Here is a 25,752-nt window from a genome sequence, read left to right as displayed (position 1 = left end):
TTTCATTCTTGACTTAGGTTTATTTAAAACAGCTTTCAAGAAGACAATTATCAAGTGAGCTGAGAACTTTGAGAAGCCAGCATGGACTGGAAATGAAAATGTGACTTCTAAGTCCATTAGCTCTTCTGCTAGATTTGCTTTACAGAAAATAAGACAAATTGAATGTCTAGATATGCTTCTTAAGTCTGCACTCTTCCTTCATTCCATCATCTTAAGGTTGAATTTAATCCTTAGATTACTAGATAGTAATCCAATGATTCAGTTAAATTTGGACTTCTGATTCATAAAAAATAAAAAAGACTTGTACTGCATCTTCCTATTGATTGTCTTTCTGAGCCATGTAAATTATCTTATGACATAGTGACATATTACTACAATGTCTGATCCCCCTGGTAAATTGGGATTTGAACATTTAAGGGGACTGTGATTCTAATTTTGTTTTGCATATTTCTGTACCATAAGATAATAATATGTTTTCCCATTAGAAAAAAAAATTTCCGCTGGCTAGGGGAGGAGGCATGGGAGACAGTGGAGGCTGTGGATGTTCTGTAGCTCTGCATTTCCAGGGCCCTTAGTGCCAGCCCCACAAGCCCATGGAGATTAGGAAGTTGCTGCCTGAATTATTTTCCAAAGGATAAATATTATAAATAATTACATCTAGAAACTAACCAAGAAGATCCTTTTGGGGTGTGGGGAGGGAACACAACTTCCATCAATTACCAGGAATGCTGCTGCTCAGATGCCACCTGAAATAAACTCCTCCTCCTCAGGCTTCCTGTAGGTTTTGTGCCATGAAGGGGGAAAATGCAGAGCAAACTCAAACCCAGAACTTACAAAAACAGATAGTCATGGCCTTTAATTGAAAAACTGAAAAAGTGGTGGAAAGGTTCAAAGGACATGAATGTGACATCACCAAGGTACCCTGTATTCCCCAGTCACATCAGTTCTTCAGTGCCTCTCATGATGGTCCTGTTGTAGGTCTTACATGATTCCTCACAGGCAAGGCAGCAGCTATCCCACCTTACAATTTTGGTTGTTGGGTTTCCTATAAACCCAGACATGTCGAAGCTTTGCACTGGCTCTGGGACACCACCTTGCTCCTGTGGGATGTGGAAAGTGGACAGTGTATGGAAAAAGCATCTGCTTCCAGGAACCTGTCACTAACCTGTGCTGGCTAGGTCCTTACATACATTCCCATCCTCTGAAAATAAACCATCTGAATATGGAATGGTTAAGGGTTGTGGGTGGCTCACAGGTTTCCCACAAAAAAAAGCACATTCACAATCACTGTGAAGTCAAATGGATGGACACATGTATATCTCCTGCAGCAATGGCTTTGGAGGTGAAGGCTATAAAGCCACATTGTGGGACGTAAGGCAAAGAGTATAATATGTGAGTATAAGCAACTCTTCAGACAATTGCATCATGTGTCTTTCTTTTAAGAGCATTGGCCTTAGTGCCTGAGATTAATGTCTCATTGCATGACTCTAAGGTGAATATTGGAACCAAGATACTGGAGCTTGCCTTTTCACCTTGTCTGTGGATGGATCTGGATCCTTGACTCCCCTGGCTGTTGGTGATCCTGTCTCATTATGTGCAAGATTTAACAGAGGAATTGACTTTCTCAGAGTGGATCACAGCCAAGGACTGGAAGAAGAAGCATTCTGAAGCTGAGAGGTATGCACTGGACAATATCAAACTATGACTGCTCCTTTCTATGACTTTGTGTTTTTTTATGTTATATTGGGTTAGGGGGATGAAAAGTAGGGCTGGTGTTCTTTGCTTACATTCACTTAGAAGGTATGTCAGTGTTTGATATCAATTTAAGTTCAGTGGTTCAGAATCAATTATATATTTTAGAAACATGGACTAAACATAAAGTTTGCAATTAAGTTAAATCCAAATGCAAATTTTTAGTGAGCTTTTGGGCCTACTCTTAAAAAAAAGATATTTTACTCAAAATGATGATCTGGAGGTGTAGGAATGATGGGCCTGTGTCTGTGAAAGAAGAAGCAGAGGGCTTGATTCCATCCAACTGGTCTTTTCCAAGACTCTCCAAAAAAAATAAAATAAATAAAAAAGAAAAGAAAAAGAAAAGAAAGAGGAAGGAAAGGAGAAAGAAAAAAAAAGAAAAAGTAGCAGGTCAGAGTCTGCTTTGGTTGCCTCAAAAATAATCAAGATGGGAAAGAACAGCTGCTCCATAGAGAAAATGGATCATCTACCATCGATTAAGCTCTGGGCACTGTTGCTCAGCAATGTAAAGAATCAAAGCTATAGCAAGAAAGCAAAATCCTTGAAATCTACCCAGAGCAGTAGAGGGGAGGTAGTAAATCCAAGCCTGTGCACATTCCTTCCTAGAACAATGCTGATGAGGTGGCATAAAAACAGCCCCTGAGATGGCTTCAAGTGGCTGACCAGAATGAGGATATTGCCCAGATTATAAGAGTTATCATATTTTTTCCTGGGTAAGAAAATGAAGAGGTTCACAGATTAAGGCTGAAAAAAAATTCATTTGCAATTTGAATATTTGTATTTAGTTTACATTAATAAAATTTCATATACATGTATGTACATATACAGAAAAGAAATGATTATTATTTTGACTTCCTTAATTTTATTTCCTCAACTTAAATCTGAAATATTAGAGAGAAAAACTTCAATGTTTTATTTTCCATGCCTTAAACATAAATATTTGCTTTGATAAATTTTTGAGGGTAACCCAGATTTTGGACTTAAATTGTTATCAGTAAGCAAGAAATGGACCCAATATATTAATTCAAGGATCAACACCACCTTTTTCCCCCCCAAAAATCATAATAAATGTTATCCAATATTAGAAATCTCTATAGAGATATAGCCCCTAATCTTGACCTGAATGCTGAACAGAAATGGATGCCTGTGATTTTTAAGTCACCAACACCTCATTTGTTCATCTTATACCCCTGCATTCAGCCTTTTAAAATGTTTAAATTTTTCTCTCTTTTGTCTTGGATCATCTGCATTTTTTTGTACTTCACAACATAATAAAATTTACTGATATTACAGACAATAAATGTGGTTTTTGCTCAACTTACTATAATTTGCTGAATGTAGTACTTCTTTATGATAGCACAAATTATATGTTGTGTATGAGAAGGACTAAGTGCTCATTGTCAAGGAAGTCTGTGAAGGCATAGTCAGGAAAATGAAGCTATGTTTCTTGGCTAAATTACCGAAGCTAAGAATTAACCATTAATGACAAATTGACAGACAAGAAAATATCTTGAAAATGCAAGAATTGTTGCCTCTGCCACTTTGAAAATGGATCAGCTCTTAGAATTCAGTAGATCTAATGATAATGTAATTCATAGCCTTGTGTAATTTTGACTTGAATTTATAATACTTCCAAGACTTTTTGCAATATAAGGAGTTGTAGCACCCAAATCATGTTTTCTCCCAAGGATTGCTTTTAGCATGTGATTAACCTCCCAAATGATAACTTATTTCCAAAAGTCCTCTTAGGAGGTCACACTTTGGGAACAGCAAATAGAATATAATCGCTGACATTAGTCACCAGCTACCGTCACTGCTATTTGTTTGTCACATAATGGTTCATTATTTTATAATTTATATAACTGATGATCATTAGCATACAGGTTTACAGTACTTGATGTAAAATGGAAGGAGAAAGAGCAAGTGAGTAAAACTAATTTACTTACAGAATGGCAACTAAAGGAAATGTATTTTGAAGGAATGACATTTCCTTGAACTCATCTTTTTATAAGTTCCATTTTTAAGGTCCTTTGTAAAGGGACCTCAGTGTTCCAGTAAAATTGCTAGAGTGGTAAATTTTCCACCAGATGTGTTTTATTCAATCTTCTACTTAAGGACTTCAGAATAAGTATAATAATCACATTAATAATATGTTGCTATCAAAATTTTACCACAGTTTCTCCTAAGAGCTCATAGTATACTGTGTAATCACAGTATATTGTTAAAAAAATATCCTCTTGAAACACTGCGTGTGTATAAGAATGTACTGTGGTTTTATGATTCTTGAAGAGAATGGGAAATCTAAGCTTTTTTATTGGCTTTTCTATTAGTTAATTACAAAGTTTCCTGGGCTCAAGAATAGGTGACCTGTAAACTTTAATAACTACAACTTTGATAAAAATTTTTTGCAAACTGTCACAATTCATTCAATTTTGTGAGACTCATGCTTTCCTCTCCAAAAGTAGTTTTGCCCAAATTACAAAAACAAACAGTGACATAATAAGAACACCATATCTATAGCTGTGAATCACAGCTTGTCTACCAGATGTGTCAGAGCTGGTAGAAGAGTAAGGGCTGTAGTAATTGATATTATTTTAGATAAGCCACCTGCTATATTAGAGCATATGTAAATATGTGTTCTCATGAGTGACTTAATTGAGTCTAAGGAGTTCTGACCTCCTCTGAAAGAAAGTTACATAAATACAAGACACTCGTCACCATCACTGGGAAATTATATATGAGTCAAGTCAGGGAATCATTAGATGGGCTAAGTTGAGGTCACTTGAATGATGATTTGGCATGATTTTTAAGTATGCTGGTTTTGATTATGCTGTTATCCTTTTTCTAACCTTATAGCAATTGAGTTGTTATATTTTATTTAACATTTTCATATCATATGGTGATTCAATCTTTTGTATCCATATTACAGAAAACAAATAAGGCTTTTGAACTAGCAAAATTTGCCAAATTTTGCAATATAATCACTAATTAATTTGAATCTTGAAAGAAGTAGATATAATGTGGTGCTATTTCTCTTATTACTTATGTTATAGTTCACTCAATGAAGAGCATAGGATATAATAGAATGAGCACAGAAATTTCTCCTAGTCTCCATTGTTCAACTTATTATCTCTGAGACTTTAGTGACTTACCCTGATACTTGTCATACCTATCATCAAACTGCAAAAGAAATATTTCCCCTTGTTTTTTATAATTAGTCATAGACTTACATAATAAGATGCATATTGAAATGGATTTGTGAGAAAATAAGACTGCTATAAACAATCAAGTATAGATTTTGTGTGGTCATTCATTCCCATTTCTCTGAGATAAATGCCCAAGAATGCAAATACTGACTTTATATAGTAGTTGTACATATACTTTTTAAATAAACTACCAAATTCTTTTGGGGGCCAGTTATATCATTTTATGTTCTCACCAGCAATATATGTGTCAATATATGTATGAGTGACTGACTTTCTCAGCATCCTCACCAGCATTTGGCATTGTAACTATGTTTCATTTTAGTCAGTCTTATACATGTATATAATAGATCATTGTGGTTTTAGTAATGTCCCATTATGATTTTCATTTACATTTCCGTAGTGACTAATGATTTTATATATTTCTGTCTGCTTAGTTGATTTCTTTATATCCTTCAGTGAAATGTCTTTAATTTCCATTGCACATTTCTAACTGTTGAGTCTTAAGTATTCTGTATTTACTCCAGATGTAAAGACTCTGTCAGACACAAAATTTACTAATATGTTTATTTCCAGTTTCTTATTTGTAATCTTCTTAACAGTTTACTTTTCAATTTTGATTAAGTCCAGGTAACAAATTATTTTTCTCTTTTGTGAGTTACAAGTTATGTCCAGTCTAAGAACACAATGTCTAGGTAGAAAATATTTTCTCATCTTTTCCTTAGACAGTATAACTTTATATTTACATTTAAGTAATTCGTTTTGAATTACTTTCTGTATAAGATATGAAGCTTTTTGTTAAGATTTATCTTTTGAAGGGTATGAATGTCCAATTACTCCTTTTAATGACCAATGGCACATTTTGCCTAGAATATCCAGGTTTTGAAAAAGCTGGTATTCTTCAATTGAAATGCTTTTGTTCCTTTGTCAAAAATTATGGGCATATTCATTGTGGTTATTTCTGGGCTTGTTATTTTTTTCCATTAATGTGATAGTGTGGTCTCTGTTAGTACCACACTATCCTGTATACAGCATATATATATATATATATATATATATATATATATATATTATCCTTAAACATTCAGAAGAGCGACTAATCCCAGTTTATTATTTTTCAAAACTGCTTTGGTTATTTTAAGACCTTTTCCTTTTCCTATAAGTTTTAAAATAACCTTGTATATGCATTCAAAAGCTCATGCTAAGATTTTGATAGAAATTTTAGGAGAACATATTCTCTTACCATCTTGAGTCTTCTAGTCAGTGGGCATTACACAACTTTCCAACTATTGAGGTATTGTTTGATTTCTTTTAGCAGCATATCCTCCTTCTAGTTTTCAGAGGGCAAACTTTCAGTCTTTCATCATGTATGATCATAGCTGCACATTTTATCTTTTTAGTACATCTTCTATTTCAACCTGAGGATGTCCCTCTCTATTTCCAGCATAGTAAGAATCTTTATCTTGAATGGATATTGCATTTCCAGAGATTTTTCTGAATCAATTAGCACGTTTATATGTCTTTAGCCTGATGATGGTAGATTACATCAACTTATATTTATATACTACATTCCAGGAATAAATTTTGTCATAATATATTATTATATTTATATATTAGTAAATTAATATTTTAAGATTCTTGCATCAAGTTTACTAGATATATTGGTCTTTAGTTTTCTTTTGTAAAGCTGTCGGTCTATTTTGGTATTGGGATTACACTGCTATCATGAGTTGAAAAGTGTTCTTTCCTCTCATGTCTGGATAATCTTGTATAAAATTGGTGTTAATTATTTTACAGTGTTCAGTAAAATCCACAGTGAAACCATATGGTCCTCGACTTTTCTCTTCTCAGTAGCTTTTAAAATACAAATTACATTTCTTAAATGGTTACATGCCATGCTGTTTATATATTTCATTTGATCTTAGTTTTGGTAGCTTGTTGCACTCAAGAAATTGATCTGCTTCTTCTATTTTGTTGAATCTCTAAGTGTACATTCTTTGAGGTAATTTCTTTTCATTCTTGTAAAAGTTGTAAACTTCATGATATCTTATAGTGATAACTTATTTTTTTGTTTTTTTGTTTTTATCAGTTTTCTTACTGTTTCGGCTTCATTCCATAGATATTGAATGTGTTTTAATTTCATTTTGTTCTAAATATTTTTAAATGTTCATTGACATTTTCTTTTTGACACTTGAATTCTTTGGAAATATGTTGTTTCATTTTCAAGCGTTTGGAAATTTGCCTAATGGCTTTCTATTATTGATTTGTAGTTTAATCCATTATAGTCAGGAAACATATTCTGTCTCTGTATGACTTTAATTATTTAATTTTACCATTTATTTTCTGATGCAGGATATTATCTCTCTTGGTGAATGTTTCACAGGCACTTGAAAAGAATGTGTATTCAGTTGTTCTTGAGTATAGATTTTATAAATGTCAAATCAATCTGGTTAGTTGAAGGTGTTGTTGAGTATCCCCTAACTGAGTTTCTGTCTAGTAGTTTTATTAATTGCTTAGAGTGGGATACTGGAGTACCCAAGTGAGCATAGACTGGTATATCTACCTTTTCATTTATGATAGTTTTTATTCAAGATGCTTAAAGTTCTTTTGTTAGCACCCACTATTTAGGATTGCTATACCTTCTTGATATATTGACTGTTATTATGACTGTTGTAGCAATTATCTCTGCTTTGAAGTCCATTTTCATTTTAAATAATAGAATTACTATCATTTTTATAAATGTTTTTTCATGATAAATATTTTTGGCACCTATTTAGTTTTAATCTATTGATGTTAATAAATTTGACATGAGTTTCTTGTAGACAGCTTATTGTCAAGAGTTATTTTTTTTCTTTGAATCTAACCAGAAAAATCTCTATCTTTTGTCTGGTACCTTTAGACCATTCACTTTTAAAGTAAATACTGATATCTGATGACTTACCTCTTCAATGCTATCATTATTTTTTTTCTGTTTCTTCAGCTTCCTTTGTGTTTTAGTTAGCTTTGCATTACTGGGACCACCACATCTGGCAAGAGCAAGTTAGAACAAAATTGTTTTGGGCTCATGGTTTTAAAGGTTCAATCTATTGTTGGTTAACTCCATAGTTCAGTACCCAATGTGAAGCTGAACATCAGGGCAGAAAAGCATGGGAGAGGAAGGAAGCTTAGGTCATGATAACCTTAAAGGAGGTAGCAAGGAAATGTAAACCCCAAACACACCCCCACTGATCTACTTCCTCCTGCTACACTCTATGTGCCGATAGTTACCAATCAGTTAATCAATTCAAGTGGATTAATCTGTTGATCTGTCTACACATCTCATAGTCTAATCATTTCACCTCTTAACATTCTTGCATTGTCTCATACATGAGATTTGGGGTGCCACTACATATCCAAAACATAATACTTCAATTTTTAGAGGCTGATTCATAGTGTGGTAGGGAGGGGGAGCATGGGAGGAATAGAGGAACTCTGAATAAGGCAGAGGGGTGGGAGGAGAAGGGAGGTGGCAGGTGGTTAGAAACGATGGTGGGATGTGATGGACATCATTATCCAAAGTACATTTATGGAGATACAAATTGATGTGACTATACTTTGTATAGAACCAGAGATATGAAAATTGTGTCCTATATGTGTAATATGAATTGTAATGCATTCCATTGTCACATGCATAAAAAATTTTAAAAACATTCAGATTTTTATGCCTTCAATTCCTGTTGGTTACTTGATTTTCTTTAGAACTTCATTTGATTCAATTATAATAACTTTGGTATATTGATTTGTGTTTTCTTAGCAATTTTTCTAGATAGTATGATATACATATGTAATTTATCACTTTCTAACACTATTGATAAGGAAACCTCATTTTAATTTGGGTGACTTTACTCTCATTACTTCTAAATGTCAAAATATTTTCTCCATATACATTGAGCACATTAGAATTTGCTAATTTCTTTTTGCTTTAGTCATAAAAATATAATTTAAAGAAATTGATGATTTGAAAGACTATTTGCTACATTTCATCTCTATTTTTACTCATTTCATTGTGGTTCAGTACATGGGACTGTTAAAGCTCCTCTGAAAGTGAACCAATAAACCAATATCTTTTTTTGTGAATTAGGTGTTGTTTTTTTTACATTCCCAATCCTTTAAGTAAAGAGAGTAGGCCTTTCTTGTTTGTTCTATCTATCTATTTATTTGTTTATTTATTTTTTTGTTCCTAATGTTGGTTCCAGATTATAGAACACTCCAGTGAGCATTTCAGGATATTTGGGGCATAAAAAGAAAACTGAAGGAACAAAACTGCTTATTATTCCTTAAGGGTTAATTTTCTTAGCCAATCCTTGTTCTTTCCAGCTTTTAAGGTATATTAGCCATTATGAGTTAAATGATTTATATGGTATTCAACTGTATTTAGAAGAGAAAAAAAAAGATTCTTTACTATGTTGGTCTATAACTAGATTCATCATCTGCTTTTGTAAGTATATTTAAATAAAAGCGCTGGTGCTTGTGCGTTCTCTCTCTCTCTCTCTCTATTTCTATCTCTATCTCTCTCTCTCTCCTTCCTGGTGTCAGGGCCTAAGCTAATTTCCTCTGCCATACCCTTCCACCATGATGTTTTGCCTTATCTCAGGCCCAGAACAATGGAGTCAATCATCTATGGGCGGAGACCTATGAAACCTTGAGCCCCAAATTAAGGTTCCCTCCTCTACATTGTTCTTCTCAGGTGTTTTTGTTAAGGCAAAGAAACACAGGGTTCTCTCTCTCTCTCCCCCACACCACCTTTCTGATTCCTTTAGTCATGTTCTGATCCGCTTTCCTCTGGAGTACCATTTTGCCATAATGTCCTGCCTCACCTTGGCCCAGAGCTATGGAATTGGCCATCTAAGAAGTGAGACATCTGAAAGCATTAGCCCCAAATAAACTTTTCTTCCTACTCAAATAAGTAAATAAATAAAAGCTGAAATGACACTTATTCCACTTGCTTACAAATTTTCTACAACCATTGTTGCACTATAAGAACAGAGTTGAACAGTTAGAAAAAGAACCACACGGTGTGCAAAACCTGAAATATGTGCTATCCAGATTTTACATGAAGAGTTTTCTGGTCTTCTTTTTGAGCCCACAACTGTGAGGGCAGAAGGTAGGCCAAACTTAATGCTCAAATAATTAGAATGAATAAATATTTGACAAATAGTGAGAATTTGATAAGGAAAGAGCAATCACTGGTAGATCAATGAGGTATATTGGCTTATTTGTTAATTTTGGGATATACAATGTAAAACCCCATCATAATCTCATGGTAAACATTAAAGCTTACATTTCTCACTAAAAATTACTCAAAAAAAATAATACAACGTATAGTATATTGACTTTTAAAACATTCAGGAACACCAGTCCATTCACTTTTGTTTTTAATTGATTGGTTTGTGATACTGTGTGTTATGTGTGTTTGTTTCTCTGTTTTGTTTATTTATTTATTTTTGCCTTAAAATTATAATTTTATCCTAGGTAAAAGAACACTTTGTGGGTTACTATAATAATAAGCTCATGAGACTATAATAATAAGCTCATTACCTAAATTTTAGGTAATAAAAGGATAAATAGACACAGATAATATTTAAATCAAATTTATTTTCACAGGTCAATCTTATGATGAAATACTGAATATATAATACATATGAACTTGTAAAATGAAGTTTGGTGAATAAAATGGTTCTTTATATAAAATTCCAATTCCTAGTGAATTTGCTTGAAAAAGGGTTCTACTGATTTTTTAAAAATATATTGATTTTCAGAATGAATAAATGTGATGGTATCAAACTAAAAGGGTTCTTTGCAGCAAATGAAACAATCAAGAGCTCAAAGAGAGTACTTACAGAATGGAAGAAATTCTTTGCCACTGGCACCTGAGGTAGAGCATTAATCTCAAGGATATAAAACGACTCAAAAAATTTAGTGCCAAAAAATAAATATCAATAAATGGGCAAAGAAATTGAACAGTGAACAGACACTTAATAGAAAAATAATATGAATTGTCAACAAATATATGAAAAAAATGTTCAACATCTCTACCAATTAGAGAAATGCAAATAAAACACTACACTGATATTTCATCTCACTCCAATCAGAATGGCCACAATACAATTGACAATAAATGTTGGTGAGGATATGGGAAAAGAGTACTTTCATACATTGGTGACAGAATTGCAAATTAGGCAACCACTCTGGAAAGCAGTATGGAGATTCCTCAGAAAACTTGGAAAACAAACAACATTTTACCCAGTTATCTGATTCCTTGGTATATACACAGGACTTAAAAACAGTATACTATCGTAATGCAGCCACATCAATGTTTATAGCAGTTCAATTCACAATAGCTAAGCTATGGAACCAACCTAGATGTTCCTCAACAAATGAATGGGTAAAGAAAATGTGTATATATATACACAAATGAATATTAATCAGCTATAAAAAAGAATGACTTTTTAACTTTTGTTGGAAATTGGATGGACCTGGAGAATATCATGCCAAGTGAAATAAGCCAATCTCCAAAAAATCCAAAGGTCGAACGTACTTTCTGATATGTGGATGCTAACACACAACAAGGGAGAGAGGGAAAGAATAGAAGTTCAGTAGATTAGACAAGGGGAAATGAAGGGAAGGTATGGGATAGGAATAGAAAAGACAGTGGAATGATTCTGACATAACTTTTCTATGTACATATATGAAAATACCACACTGGTTTCTACATTATGTACAACCACAAGACCAGATCCTACTTAGATGTACTCCATGTTTGTATAAATAAGTCAAATTATACTCCACAATAATGTGTAACTAAAAATGAAAAACATTTTCAAAAATATTGATTTTTCAATAGCTGTAATTTTTACCTAAAAATATTTCCACAAATACTGGTTATATGACTTTTGAAAATCAAATCGTTTTGGTTTACCTTGTGAGCCAAGATAGGAGAGTCCATGCCCAAAAGTGGACATTGAAATCGTTTATATTGAAATTGTATGTATAAAGCCAATCACGTAAGGTTACTTTGGTATTAAATAAGAAGATAGAGGATGATCATAATTCTTTTTTTCCCCCAGAGTAATAGATGCATTCTTACAACTGTTTCACAGATGTGCATGTATTCCCAGAAACTTGTCAAGGATTGACATGCTTATTTCAGCCTTTTCCCAGATGGTTTTTGTGTGGGGGATGAAAGAACCCAAGGAGCTCGGTTTACCACTGAGCTACATCTCCAGTCCTTTTTTTTTTTTCTGGAGACAGGATCTAAGTTGTCCAAGTCAGCTTGGAACTTGTGATCTTCATGCTTCAGCCTCCTGAGTCTCTGGGATTATAGGTATGTTCCACCATGGCCAGCTCTAGATCATCTTTTATCACCCACCATCTCTAAGAGGAAACAATCGTTCGATTTATCAAATATACCATAGGATCTTCACTGGCAGCCCTGTCTCTCTGTGTTGTTTTGCAGTACTGGGATTGATCCCAAGGGTGTTCTACCACAGAGCTACACCCTTAGCCATCTTAGGGCATCTTCCCCACTTTTGCCATTTTATTTGAATATTTTGAATGCAAATCATAAAGTCCAAAGCATATCAGTCATTTATGGGTGGGAGTGTTACCTGACCAACCAGGGCGCCCGCCTGGATCTCAGCTGGACAGATTCTGCTGCTCATCTTCATAGGAAATAAGCAAATGCTGTTTAAAAAAATAATCACTTGCTTTTTAGTTAAGCAGGAGTCCTGGCTGAACTGAAGACCATTGGAATACTAGGGCCCCAGCATAGACAATCCCCACTCTTCCCTTTAGGATCCTTCCACAACCCACAGCATATGGCCTTCCCTTGTGACCATGAAGTACCAATAAAAGAAGGAAGATACAGGAGGGGGTACTGGGCTAGGTGCCACATACCTATTATCCCAGTAACTCAGGAGGCTGAGGCAGGAGGATTGCAAGTTCAAAGACAACCTGGGTAATTTAGTGAGACCCTCTCAAGACAGAAAAAGGGCTAAGGGTGTAGCTCTGTGGTAGATCATAATTCTTTATAAAATTATTCTATATAAAGTGTCAATTACTTGAGAAAATGAAGTGATAATAGGATATAATCAAAAAAAAGAGAAAATAATCAGAAAACATGCAGTGAAATGAAGGAAATGAAATATACAGAGCACAATATATTTTATTTATATAGAAGTGGTTACCAGAATGCCTGATGTTTATTCTTTGAGGAGTGATCGTGATGTTTGGTGTTCTAATATATCTATTTTTTACTTGTATAATCCATTATTTTTTCTTAGTGATAATGTCTTTTTTTTAAAAAAAACTTAATTTGGTTCATCTCAATCCTTAGTACTTCTCCTTCTCGATCCTATGGATCCCCTTGTGTTTCAGAAAAAAAGTCATACTAAAGACAATTTTGATAGCTAAACAAGAAATATGGAATTGAAAGTGTTCATATACAACAGTGTTTCCCATGAGAAATAACTTTTTTTCCTTAACAGAGAAATAGTCACATTTACTTAATGATGTTAAATCATATTATATTTTTCCATGTGTTGGAAAAACTGTTGATTAGCATAACTGGGAAGAAGCATCCAGTTTAATAGATGGAGATCAAAGTGAAGGGAGGAAAACAGCCAGCATCTTGTGAAGGAAAGAACTAGGCTGATGCTAGAATGCTTTCTTTTCTTGTTTTAAAAGCAAACACAGAATTATTTAAGTAATATGTATTCACTGGAGAAAATAGAAAATGCAGAAGAAAAGGATGATAATAAAATTAACATTACATTACCTAAAGATAATTACTGTTCATAATTTAAGTATGTGCATCTAGAGTATTCCCTACATGAAATGTATATTCATACACAGTAATATCTTCAATATTGCAAAATTGAAATTATACTGCCACCTTATTTTTGCAACCTGATATGTTTTTTTTCTCTCAAACATCACAACACTATTTCTATGTAAATAATTGCAAATATATAATATCACTCTTAATGGTTCAAGGCACTTAGCAATAAATGTTTAACAGTTTATTCACAAACCTTTTAATTTTGGTATTGAATCTTTTTCAGAAACTATATTAAATAAATGCAAGAGAATCAACCATCTTCGAATTTAAGAGAGAGAAAAAAAAAAGGAGGATCATTGAGATCACAACTTGCACTATGGATGGAATGAACACAGTTAACTTTTCAGCCTCATTCCAAACACAGTAAATGATAAATAATAGACCTATAGTATTATTCTGACATTAATTCCTGTCTACACCACGGGAACTGGTAAAAGATTTATCTAGAGTACAATAGTAAATATACAGCGAATATGAATTGATAAAATAAACATGAAAATATGGTGTTAGAATACAAAAAGTCTGTCTATTTTTCTATTTTTCTTCTCTTGTTAGCACTAATCTGTCTTTCATAATCATCAGCTTTCATCATTGTCTGTGTGCTACCTTTGAATTTCAGGTTGGATCATTTCAATAAAACTTCTAGAAAGGGAACAATTAGTTTTAAAATAATATAGTTTTTGAACAGCTCATCTGTGTAAAAGAAATTTCTTTCCAGATCACTAACACTTTGTCTGCACTGTAACAATTATTCAACTGCCTGCAGACCCCTCATTCATTGGCCTTTTTGTACTATTAATTATTTATTCTTTCCATCATTTCTCACCTTGTCAGCTTATATTTTGTAATACAATGTTAATATGATTTCCTTCCATACATTTGAACTCCCTTTCTTTTATTTCTTCTCTTGTACTATAAACAAAACAGCCTTTTTTTTTTTTTTGGTACCTGGGATTGAAATCAGGAGCACTCTACCACTGAACCACATCTCCAGCCCTATTTTGTATTCTATTTAGAGACAGGGTCTCACTGAGATGCTTAGTGACTCACTTTTGCTGAGGCTGTCTTTGAACTGGAGATCCCTCTGTCCCAGTCTCCTGAGCCGTTGGGATTATAGGCATGTGCCACTGTGCCTGGCAACACTTAGCCTTTTGAAACCAATTATTTTTCTCTGTAGGAATTCATCTCAATATTTGAATATTTGGGTAAGTTAAATACTGATTAAACAAAATAAATGCATGATACCATACATGAATTGGTCAAATGGTCAATACCATGAAGTCCTACTAAGATTACAAAATAATTTCACTTGTCTAATATTCAAGTTGATTTCAAACTTTTTTTTGCCTCCTTTCAGCTCCTATTCTTGCCTTTTATTCCTCTTAAGAAATAGAAACTTTATTTCAGTTTTCCCAGCAAACCTTGCATCATCCTGTACCATATTGTCTCCCTGACATTCAGTTACAAGGAAAATAATAACCTTCATTCTATCGCAGGTCAGTTCTCTACTTATGTTTAAATTCCTTTCTACAGAATATTTTACACAGATTTCATTCACTCTTTTATCCCGATCCCCAGTTTTTCTTGCTCTGTTATTCATTCCATAAATACAGAAATTAATTATGGTAACTCTTAATGTAAAAATCTACAGTGGACTCACAATCTCTTCTAGTTACCAGCCCTCCCTACTGAAAAGTCTTGTAATTGTCTGTCATTTCCAACTACTTACTTTTCTTATCCCTTTCCTTAACCACTATAAAACCAGGCTACTATCCATGTCACTGACTTAAGGTTCTTCCTGTCAAAGATATCAATCATCTTCCCAGTCCTTTTTACAACCTCTACATCAGTGCTATTCAAAACATGGGACAAGGCACAGCAAAATCCACAATGTAAGAACAACTTCAGTTGATCTTCTCTGTTATTATTCATCCCTTATTAAAAGAGGCAATCAGGTGCTCAATCCAAAATCTGAAGTCATCCTTGATTTCTCCCTTTGCTAAATACTCACACTTGTTCTTTCAGCAAATCAATTTTGTCTGACATGTTTCTTGTAAAAAACATTTTCTCTCATGCAGACTACTACAGTGACATTATACAAATCCTTCTATATTCTCTCTCTTACCACCAGAGTACATTGTATTAATAGCAACTAGAGTAATACTTTAAATGTAAATCAGATTACAATACTCCTCTACTAAAAATCCTTCAATATCTTCCTATTGATCTTAGAATAAATTCAAACTTTCTATTTTGGTCAGTGTACATGACCTGACACTCATGTAAAGTTGAATTTTTTGTTGTTGTTGTTGTTTTGTTTTATTTTTTAAATACAATTACTCCTTTTCTTTCCAGATAATAAATTTATTCTACATAGATTAGCCACATTGATACCTTTTTAAAAAATTAAATTTTATTGTGTATATTTAAGATATGCAACATGAAGTTAGGGGGCAAATATAGATCATGAAAACCTTGCTTTAGTAAAACAAATTAACAAACACATCATCTTACCTAGTTACCTATATATTTATACTAAGGAAGCCAGACTCGGTGGTACACTCCTCTAATTTTAGCAGTCTGGGAGGCTGAGGCAGGAGGATAGCAAGTTCAAAGCCAGCCTCAGCAAAAGTGAGGCACTAAGCACTCAATGAGACCCTGTCTCTAAATAAAACACAAAATAGTGCTGGGGATTTGGCTCAGTGGTTGAATGCCCTTAAGTTCAATCCTGAGCACCTCCAAAATAAATAAACAAACAAACAAATAAATAAATAAATGGTAAGAGACAGCTAAAAGTTAATTGAGCTTGAATTCTACATACAATAGAATTTTATTACCTATAGGCTTACCCTCTAGATCCATTTATTCTACATTATGCTACTTTATATCCTCAGGCACACCTCTCCTATCCTCTCTCCCCTCTTCCCTCACCCTTGGTCAACACTACTTTGTTGTCTCAGTTTATATTTGATTTTTTTATTGCACATATAAATGATGTCATATAATATTTTTCTATCTATTTGTCGCTTATTTCAACTTAACATTTTGGTCTCTTCTAAAATCTTCCTCAAAGCCTGGTCCCCAAACCAGCAGCATATACACTACCTGGGAATTTATAGAAATGTGAATTCTTAAGTATTTCTCAAGACCTAGTGATTCAAAAACTCTGGATGTGGGGCAAGCAGCTAGGGTTTAACAGGTTCTCCATGTGGTTTGGATGCATGTTCAAACCTAGGCATTGCTGTTAATGCATGGTATTGCTGCCTTAGGGGCTGTGTTTGTCCTTTTTCATACCTGGGATATCCAGCTTCAGCCCTTGGCTTGGCAGAGCTCCTGAGGTCCAGCATGTGTTGCTGAATCTAAACTTCCACTCCCATTAAACATGATTGAGTCACTTGTTTATTGTATTATCTGTCATTCTCTCTATAATGCAGTCTTCAACATGGCAGGGCCTTGTCAGCCTTGTTTAGTGCTTTAATAATACTGCCAGCTCAATGTCTGACGCAGGGTAAGCACTCTGTAAATGCGTGTAAAATGAGTGCATCCACCATGAGAATCTGTAAATAATAATTTGATTAGTGAATAATTTTATAAGCTCTACTAAATTGCCTGATATTTATCTTTTGATTGAAAAGAAAAATCTTTCACTTTACCTCAGAATGAAAAAAGGCAAACTTCATTATTTGTACAGCAAATATGTTTTAATGAAAGATATTGTTATCTACTTCTTCAATTAGCAAATTAATAAATAATTTTACATTAACTATTGATCATCTAAGCACTGAGCAATTTGTCATGGTTTATAAAATGGAAAAGCTGACTTTGAGTTAATATCTTAAATAGGTTATCAAGGAAGAAATTCATATATTATTCATATATCTATATGATGCAAATCACAAATGTAATATATAACTGATATTTTTTAAAGTTGTAATGACTTTGGCTATAGATCACTTACAATTGCACTATGCAATAACTTAAAAAAGTACATGGGTGACTGTTTTAATCAGGAATACAGAAGACTTGAACTGAGTGAAATATAGAGCCACTGGTAATTTATTTGGTATATGAATTTGTGTATAGAATAAAGTTAAAAAGAGAAATCTTGAGTTGGACGACACCAAAAAAAACTGAGAAGGGCATCTCATTAAGATTATTTTTAAAAAGAGTATTTCATATTATAATACAGAAAATATATTTTCAGCACTTAATAAATGTAGGTTTCACTATATGAACAAGCAAATCAGGATACAGATGAGAGAAGAACTCCAAAGAAAAATACAGTATTTCTCTTATCCATGAGTTCACTTTCCTTGATTTTAGAAACCCACAAATAATCAGAGTCCAAAAGCATTGAATGAAAAATTTTAAAAATAAATAATTCATAAATTTTAACTTCCATACTGTTATGAACAGTATGATGAAATCAACCTGCTCTGACCATATTGAGAACTGAATCATTCCATTGTCCAATAGGTCCACACTGTATATGCTACCCATTTACTAGTCACTTAATAGCCACCTCAATTGTCAGATAAATCTACATGATATTGCTGTGTTTGTGTTCAAGCAATCCTTATTTTATTGAAGAATGACCCCAAACCCCAAGGGTAGTGATGTGGAAATTTAGACATGCCAAAAATAAACTGTAAAGTGCTCCCTTTAAGTGAAAAGTTCTTAATTGAGTAAATGAAAGGTGGTAAAATAATGTGCTATGATTACTAAGATTAATGGTAAGAATTAATCATCTATCCATGAAAGTGAAGATGGAAAAAGAAAGGCATGTTTGTCGCAGTCTGGCTGGGCACAAAATAACCGAGCCGCCATGAGGCACTTGTAGGTTCAAACAGGAACTCCTTTATTGCCCAAACGGCACTCCCCAGGAACTCTCTCACCCTCCATTGGGCTCCGCTGGAACTCTATGGGAACTCCCGAGAACTCAAAAGTAGTGGGCCCCAAAAGTAGTGGGCCCCGAGGCAGCAGGATCCGCCCTATTTCCGGACAGCAGGGGTCTATATACAACTGAATACACAGCCTGTTTCAATCCAGCATCATCCAGTCACAGCAATTATACACATCTTAACTTAATTATCATCATCTTAATGGCTCACTGGCATCACCTCTCAAACACTCTTTCTGGCAAAATGCTAGGCGCCATCCCACCTCAGCTGTGCCTCTCAACACATGTTATTTATGCAGCCACATTTCCAACTGCAAAAGTTGCAACCACATGCTATGTGCTTAGATGAGATGGAAAGACATCAAATTATGCATGTACAGGAAAATCATAACATGTAGAGTTTCTTCTCTGGGAAAACACTAAATGGCAGAGAACACTGGAAGGGTGTGGAAGCCCTGGGGGCTCTGGAATGGGTAGCCATGGTGACTTCCTCAGAAGCTTAAGTAGCCATCCCTAAGGCCACTGTTGCAGACGTAGTAGGGGTCAGAGCCATGGCCATAGAGCTCATAGAGGCAATACTAAAGATGAGGAGTCAATCAGTCACCAAGCTGGGCTACCTGGTCAAGAATATGAAGATCAAGTCCCTGGAGGAGATCTATTTCTTATCTTTGCACTTCAAGGAATCTTAGATGATTGACTTTTTCCTGGGAACATCACTCAAGGATGAGGTTTTATAGATGAGATCTGTATAGAAGCATACACTTACTGGTCAGTGGACCAGGTTGAAGGCATTTGTAGCTATCCAGGATTACAATGGTTGGTTGGCCTAAGAGTTAAGTGTTCCAAGGAAGTAGACATTGCTATCCAAGGGGCCCTCATCCTGGCCAAGCTCTCCATTGTTCCTGTACAGAGAGGCTGCTGAGGGAACAGGATTAGCAAGCTCGAAACTGTCCCTTGAAAAGTGACAGCATGTTGTGATTCTGTGCTAGTGTTGCTCATCCAAGAGGTACTGGCATTGTCTCAGCCACTATGGCCAACAAATTGTTGCTGATGGCTGGTATTGATGACTGCTTTACTTCACCAGGGGCTGCACTGCCACCTTGGGCAATTTTGCCATGGTCATATTCGATGCCATCTCCAAGACATACAGCTACTTGACCCCTGATCTCTGAAAAGATACTGTGTTCACCAAAACTCTCTATCAGGAATTCACTGACCATCTTGTGAAAACTCCTACCACAGTCTCTCTATGGGAAGAGCCTTACTCAAGCTGTGGCTACAATATAAGGTTTTTAGAGAAAAATAAAATGAATGTAACCTGTTTATAAAAAAATTAAAAACAAAATAACTTATATAGGGGTTAGGACTATCTGTGGTTTTTGCATTCATTGAGGGTCTTGGAGCATGACCTTCATGGATAAGGGAGGAGAACTATAAAGCTAAGACAATATCATAGTACAGATTTTAAAAGGAACAGCAGAAACTTAGCTGAGTTTTACATTATATATTCCTTATTTGTTGAATTGATTGAGAAAATTTTTGTTGTTGTAGGCTAGCAGTTAAGTAATTTATCCTGCTACATATTGCCTAGCAAGTTTGAGCCTTCAGGTACAACATAGTCACATCAATTCTATCCTGTCTACAATTTATTATTGTTTTTTGCCATTGACTTTAATATCAGGTTTTTGAGGGACATTTTTGTGTATTCCCCAAACCAGTCTTGACTCTTGCCTCATAGATGATTGTAAATAAATAGGAAAAAAATAAAATCAGAGGATGGGAATGGTTTCCTGTAGTTGGTTACTTGCTCAGAGCTCTCTGGGATAATTGTTCTACAAATATTTTCTCTTCTAGGAGGTAAGTTCATGATGCCAGGAGTTTTCTAATATAGAAACTTTGTTACCATATTATACTAAGGATCCTACCTCACCATTCTATAGAAAGTACTTCCATCATTCTCACCAATCAAGTCTTCCAGAAGACACATTTTTGTTTTATTTAATTTCTTAATAGTGTTAGCCATAATAAACTATATCTTTGGAAGAGCCTTTAATTTTTTATTTCTTTGTCCTATTTTTTGTGTGTGTGTGTGTGTGTGTGTGTGTGTGTGTTGGGGGGTGGGTACCAGGGAGTGAACTCAGGAGCACTTGACCAATGAACTCAATCCCTAGCCCTATTTTGTATTTTTTTTAATTTAGAGACAGGTCTCACTGAATTGCTTAGCATTTCACTTTTGTTGAGGCTGGCTTGAACACATAATCCTCCTGCCTCAGCCTTCTGAGCTTCTGGGATTACAGGTGTGCACCATGGGAACTGGCTGTCCTATGTCTTTTTGAACTTTGTCCTTATCAGTTTTATTTACAGATGTATTTCTCAGATCATCTTTAAATAATCTAACCAGCCTCCTGTCTTGCTCTCATTACTCATGGTAATTTTTTGCTTACTTTTAAAGATTCTGTTTTGAAATATATGTGATAACTTTTGAAGCAATTTTGTAAATTTGACTGAATAACTCCAGTTTGTGCCTAAATACAATCAACTGTCACCTGGACATATTTATGCCAATATGAGGAACCCCAGCTCAGCACCTCTGATAAGGAACTCCTTGATTGCATAACAGTTATTGGTGTCCTCCCCAAAATCATATGTTGAATTCCTAACCCCCAGCACCTATTTGGAGGTGGGGTATAAACAAGGTAAACAAGTTGAAATGAGGTAATTAGTGCCATTAGAATATAATCCTATATGACTCATGTCCTTATTCAAAGAGAAAATTTAAAGGCATATATACACACAGAAACGTCATGTGAAGAAGAAGGTAGAGATCAGAGTGATACTTATACAAGATAAGAAATTTTAATGGTTGTTCATAAATACCACAAGCCAGTGAAGAAGCATGGATTGACTTTTTCCTCATAGCCTCCAACAGGACCAGCTTTCCTGACACTCAAATCCCAATTTCTAACCCTCAGAACTATGAGATGACAAATTTCTCTTATTTAAGCCACTCAGTGTAGTATTTGGCTACTATATTCCTGATAAAATAAATAAACAAATCCAATTAAAATATGTATAAAAGATTAAATACATACTTCAGAAAAGATAAATGATGAATAGCTACATCACACTGTGTTCCATATCATTTCTTATAAGAAAATGCAGAGTAAAACCGACATTAGATACTGTTGCCCAATAAAACTGTGAAAACATAAAATAAATGTAAAAATTATTAGTACCCTTGAAAATATGAAGTACTGATAGGAGTGCAGAATAGCTAAAGCTCTCCTATGTTGCTAAGAAGGTTTTGAAATTCTTGTGGAAAGTTTAGTAGTTTCTTACAAAGTTAAACGTTTATTTATCTCATGGTTCATCAATTCCACTATATATTCCCAAGAGGTATGAAAATTGGTGTCCATAAAAGATTTATACTCATGCAAGTTTTATTCAAATAGCCAAAACAGAAAATAACCACATGTCCATCAAAATTATATACACACACAATGCTGTCTTAACCTGTTTGGCAATAGAAAGGAATGAACCTGTAGTGTATGTAATGTGGATGTATTAATTTCCTAGGACTTTTGTAATTAATTAAGCCACACCATTTTGGCTTACAACAACAAAGAAGAAGTCCAAAATCAAGGTGTTGACAATTCTTTGCTCCTGCTAGATGTTGTAGGGAAGAATCCATTCCTTGGCTTTTCTAGCTATGGAGTCTTTCAGTTCCATCTTCAATTGCCCTCTCCTTTGTGTGTTTAGTTCTATAGTCCCTCTACCTTCTCCTATAATGCCGCAGTCTGGCTGGGCACAAAATCACGAGCCACTCACAGCCTTGTAGATTCAAACAGCAATTCTTTATTCTTGAACTGTCACCAGCACTCTACACGCACGTTCTGGGGAAAATCCACACCTCCACCAGGCTCTGCATCCCAAAATTTTCTCTGAATCCCGCGAGAACTCAATAGGAACTCAAGGAGCGGGTGGGCGCCTGAGGCAGCAGGATACACCCTATTCCCAGCAGGGTCCACCTTAAACCTGGAACCGCCCTAAACCCAGATCGCCCTAAACCCCGATCCGCCCTAAACCCTGAGCAAGGTCACCTTTCATGAAAAGTCACTGCAAATGACCTGGGTCCAAGGCAAGCCCATTTCCACAATGGAGAGTCCTTCCTCTAAGCAACATGGGGTAGGCTGACAAAGAAATTGCCATGTGTCGTACCTACTTAGCTATGGCTCTCAGCATTATAAAAATATATATAACTGCAATTCAGGATCACATAGATAATCTAGGATTAGCCCCTCTTCTTATTACTCTATTCTATAGCCATGTAAGATAATATTCACAGGGGGCTGCCATAAGCATGGACATGTATTTTGGGGTCAACATTCAGGTCAATACACTAGAAACTACCTCAACAGTTCTGTGCTAAATGAAATGACAGTTATAAATAGTGCATGTGTTCATTTACAGAAATATTTTTTAAAAACTAGCACAACACTATTGAAAGAAAACAGTTCAGTGGTTTCTAGGGACTAGAGATGGGTGGCAGAAAACTGTGAAGGAATGCAAGGAGACATCTTAGGACAATGGACATGCATGATGGTGGTTCTTTGGTTGTACATATTTGTCAAACCCACTGAAATGTGTATCCAAATTGCTAATTAGAAGAACTTTAAATATACATTTTAGATGCCTTGAAATTTCCTTTCATTAAACTTTTCATTTCCTTCTTTCTTCTGTTTTGTTGTCTTCATAAGTTAGACATTGTTATTATCAATAATGGAAACTTTAGATTGTACTTCATGAATTTTCTACTAGGTGTTGTTCCTTAGAAATGTGTAAGGATGTAACAATGTCTGGGAGTTCAGATACCTTAGCACTAGAAGCAAAGAAATTGTTATCATAAGGGAAAGGAGAAAAGAGAAAATAGACATAAGAGAACAAAGTGTTTCTTTTTCTTTTTCTTGTTTCCTATAAATATGGTAAATTGCTCAGTTTCTGGCTCTTGAATTTCAGCACCTATGAAACTTAAAAAAAAGAATTTAGTATGAGGCAAACATGTGTTAGAGATGAAAAGATCAAAGAAGATCTATGGTCATGTGAAATGAAGGCAACCAGTCATATCAAGACTGACTTTTCATATTTGCTTAAAGTGTTCCATATAGTAATCTGACATAGTACAGATAATTAAATTATGTCATGCAATATATTGGAAAGGAGATGGTAACATATAGGGAATAAATTAAAATAAAATATTGAAATTAATAATAAATGAAATAACAAATTATTTCATGCAATTAAAGTATTAAATGCAATTAATGAGTATATTAAGGAAGGACAAATATATATATAGGACAAATGTATAAATTCAGTTAGCATCATATTAAATGTTTAATTATTTGTACCATTTGTCAGTTTGCTTCCCCAGAATCACTAATTGTTAATCCTTTATGTTTTATATATCAATATTACCTAACTGAATGTTTTTTAACATCCTTACCCTACATACAGTCATACAATGCCCTTCTTTCTTTTCTTCCTTTCTTTGGTTTCTTCCTTCTTTCATCTATTCTCCCAATAAATTCTTTCTGTCTCCTTTTTTTTTTTTAAGGTTTTTTTTTTTTAATTTTACTTTTTTTTTTTTTTTTAATTTTTTATTGTGGGTTGTTCAAAACGTTACAAATTTCTTGGCATATCATATTTGACACTTTGATTCAAGTGGGTTATGAACTCCCACCTTCACCCCATATGCCAGTTTATTTCGTACTCATTTCTGAAGTCTCAGATTCATCTTTGGTTTCAAGATTTCAAACTTCTTATTGTCCCAATAAGTTCTTCTTCTCTTGACCAAACTTGAAGTACATCACTTTCTACTAGAATCAAACAAATGACACCCCCCAAAAAAAAAGAAAAAAAGACTACAACTACCTCTAGTAAATTATGGAGTGTTGCAAGTTTTTTTCCCCCTATAAGTCCATAAGCTCTTGCTTTGAAGACTTGTTTTTGTTTTCTTTTTCTTTTATTACTCATCTTGGTAAGTTAACACTAAACACAGTACTTGGTAGAATACTGTGTAGTACTTGGTAGAGGAAATCAGCAAAAAGTTTTAAAATGAATAAAAATAAATAAAGCTGAAGGTGTTTCTAAAACAAAATTAAGTAAGCAAGGAGCCTACATTAATTTTCATTTGGAGCCAGAATTCAGTTTGAAGGGTTAGGAGACTTGAGCTTAACCTTGTAGCATCCTGAGGTATCACTATAATCATCTCAGCAGAAGTTGTTGAACAAAGAGTAGCTATATAGGGCTAATAAGCTTTCCTAAGAACGTAATCTCAAGATTCAAATCTGCTCAAAAACACTACCAGTAGCAAGAAAGGACAAAAAGAAAAAATGATGAAAAAGGAGAAAAAATTACAATAATTTTTAGAATATGTTAAGTCTCAATCTATTTTGAGTCAGAATCTATAAACTTAGTATAAGCTTTTCCTTAATGTCTCAATGTTTATGAAATCTTAAGGACTTCACCTGATGTCTTCCCACTTATTGATTCTTGCTTTTATTTCTTGAGTTTTAGGGGTCTTGTTAAGGAAGTCTGTGCCTGTCCCAAATGTTGGTGTGTTCAGCCTATGTTTCCTTCTGTAAATCACAAAGTTTCTGGTCTAAATCCCAGGTCTTTGTTCCATTTTGAGTTGACTTTTATGTGGGATGAGAAGGATCTAGTTTCATTCTTCTGTATATGGATATACAGTTTTCTCACCATCATTAATTGAAAAGGCTATGTTCTGCAATGTATATTTTTGACACCTTGAGAATCAGATGACTATCAATATGGATTTGTCTCTGTTCTATTTGCTTTAGTCAGCTTTTTTTTACTTCTGTGACTAAAAGACCTGACAAGAACGATTTTAAAGAGAAAGAATTTATTTGGGGACTCACAGTTTCAGAAATTTCATTCCATAGACAACAAACTTAATTTCTGTGGGTGTGAGGTGAGGCTTAACATCTTGGTGAAAGAGTGTG

General features: G+C 34.4%; 2 pseudogenes; both read left to right on the top strand.

The window, feature by feature from the left end:
• The first annotated feature begins 963 nt into the window (after window positions 1–963).
• On the top strand, window positions 964–1,668 carry LOC107142572 (annotated as a pseudogene).
• A 15,659-nt stretch (window positions 1,669–17,327) lies between these two features.
• LOC107142571 lies at window positions 17,328–23,639 on the top strand (annotated as a pseudogene).
• The last annotated feature ends 2,113 nt before the right edge of the window (window positions 23,640–25,752 follow it).

Source organism: Marmota marmota, unplaced genomic scaffold, assembly GCF_001458135.2.
Source record: "Marmota marmota marmota unplaced genomic scaffold, marMar, whole genome shotgun sequence".
Lineage (NCBI taxonomy): Eukaryota > Metazoa > Chordata > Mammalia > Rodentia > Sciuridae > Marmota > Marmota marmota.
Note: the sequence above shows the minus strand (reverse complement) of the source record. Positions and strands in the feature narration are given on the sequence as shown.